Source organism: Mandrillus leucophaeus, unplaced genomic scaffold (assembly GCF_000951045.1).
Source record: "Mandrillus leucophaeus isolate KB7577 unplaced genomic scaffold, Mleu.le_1.0 Scaffold1194, whole genome shotgun sequence".
Classification (NCBI taxonomy): domain Eukaryota; kingdom Metazoa; phylum Chordata; class Mammalia; order Primates; family Cercopithecidae; genus Mandrillus; species Mandrillus leucophaeus.
In genome coordinates this window covers 777,805-780,359 of record NW_012100254.1, presented here as the reverse complement: position 1 = coordinate 780,359, position 2,555 = coordinate 777,805, and positions in this window count along the sequence as shown.

Below are 2,555 nucleotides of genomic sequence, written 5' to 3'. Positions count from 1 at the left end.
TAGAACCAGTGGTAGGACTAGGATCCAGGAGTTTCTCCTCCCCAGCCATGCCACAAACCACCAAGCCACACAATCTTTTCCTGAGCTGTGTTATCCTTTCCACTGCACCATGTGGTGCAGCCCGTCAGGTCTCGCTTTCCTTTCCACCAGCCACATTCATAGCCATGGGAATCCGTGTTTTTCAGCAAGCTTCCTTCTAAAATCCCCCTCTGCCCAGGGTTCCTGGGGACCCTGTGGACCTTCCTTCCTTGTGACATGGTTGGGGAAACACACTGGTCTGCAGACCTCTTATTCATCTTCACGATCCCGGAGGTGGCTTGAGCAATCTTATCTGTTATGTGAGTGTGCTCACATGTGTGTGTGCGTGTGTGACTCTTTGCAGCTGTTCTATGACTAACTGATGCCAGTTATCTGATACTGTATACTGTGTGCCCACCATATGCTATAGACTGAGACATGTGCTGACCCAAGCCCTAGACCCCAGGCGAGGCCAATGGCAAACGACTACCTGTCTTAGTTGGTCTCCCCTATCGCTCTTTGATGTCTTACTATGTATAAGACACTTCATATTGTTTCATTTTAAGTTTTACAACAATCTAAAGATTTGATCCAATCATTAATTCTATTTTACAGTAGCATAAAATAAGGCTTAAGTCTCCTGATAATCAGTTCATTCTTTTACCCATATCTCCATGCAGAGACAAATAATGTGACTCCAATAATTAAATTTTTTTTTTTTTTTTTTTTGGTCTCAACAGCTTTAGAGGTACAAGTGATTTTTGGTTACCTGGATGAACTGTACAGTGGTGAAGTCTAGGATTTTAGTGCACCTAGTCCAGGCCTCTGACACCTCATCCCCTTCCCTCATTGCCCCCCACTGCCCCAGGACCAGACTAGCTGAGGCAGAAGCAGTTAGAGGTGCTGGAAAGTTGTTAGGGTTTTTACCATCTCCAGAATCTGCTTAGCACATGCCCCAACCTAAGGCAGTGCAGGCAGGACGGAGGCAAGAGCCTTGATTCCATAGGGGTTTCTCTTAGCCCAGATTCCACAAAGTTGAGGATGACACGATAGATGACCTTTGATATCTTTCTTTATTCCTTTTTGCTAAGTTATTCTCTGTTGTGCGGTGCCTGTGTGTGTAAGGCATTTCCAGGCAGAGGAACTTTCCTGAGTCTGGTCAGTTTTACCATCTCATCTGCTGATCAAGATGTAAAAGATGGACCGTGTACGTCGTATCCACGAATAATCAGATACCAATCAGAATGTCAGAGTGACCTTTTCCTTTTCCTCCTTGGAAAGAAAGAGATTGTTTCAAGGGACAACTGTAGGGTTAGATAGAGAGGACTGACTGGAAAGTGATTTGATGATCTGAAGTCCTGGCATTCCAAGAAGGCTGCTCTGGGCTTATAGTATAGTACGAGAGATCTTTGTTGAACTGAAGAAGATGCTCTGACCATTAGGGTCATTAGACACTATGAAACCTTCTCATTGAAGTTCCCTTTTTGGAAACTGCTAAGCATTGTATCCAACAGGTAATTTTAAAACCCTTATCCCCTGCCCTTCTGAGGATCCAATGACCATTATACCACCCCATATGCCTTTGCGAACCCATAGCTTAGCTCCCACTTGTAAGTGAGAACATGGGTATTTGGTTTTCCATTCCTGAGTTATATCACCTAGAATAATGGCCTCCAGTTCCATCCAAGTTGCTGCAAAAGACATTATTTCATACTTTTTTATGGTTGAGTGGTATTCCATGGTGTATATATACCATATTTTCTTTTTTTATGTTTCAGTAGTTTTTTTTGACTTTTAAGCTCAGGGTACATGCGTAGGTTTGTTATATAGGTAACCTTGTGTCATGGGGGTTTGTTGTCTTACTAATAACTAATGAGTATTAAGCCTAGTACCCACTGGTTATTTTTCCTGATCCTTTCCCTCCTCCCACCCTCCGATAGGCCCGGTGTGTGTTGTTCTCCTCTATGTGTCCATGTGTTCTCATCATTTAGCTCTGACTTACAAGTGAGAACCTGTGGTAGTTGGTTTTCTGTTCAGTGTGTCAGTTTGCTAAGGATAATGGCCTCCAGCTCCTTCCATGTCTCTGCAAAGGATGTGATCTCATTCTTTTTTCACTAATTGGTTGGTGGGCACTTAGGTTAGTTCCATATCTTTGCAATTGTGAATTGTGCTGCAGTAAACATATATTTGCAGTTAGTTGTCTTTTTGATATATATTTAGTGACTTCTTTTCCTTTAAATAGATACCCAGTAGTGGGATTGCAGGACTGAGTGGTAAACGCACTTTAAGTTTTTTAAGAAATCTCCATACTGTTTTCCATAAAGGTTATACTAATATACATTTCACCAGTAGCGTATAAGCGTTCCCTTTTCACCACATCCACACCGGCATCTATTGTTTCTTGACTTTTTAATAATGGCCGTTCTGGCTGGGGTAAGGTGGTATCTCATTGTGGTTCTTCCAGTAATTTTTAAAAGGCTAAAAAATGTCATCAGGGCATGGTCCTCTCATTGTGCCATCCTTTCAGTATCCCCCCC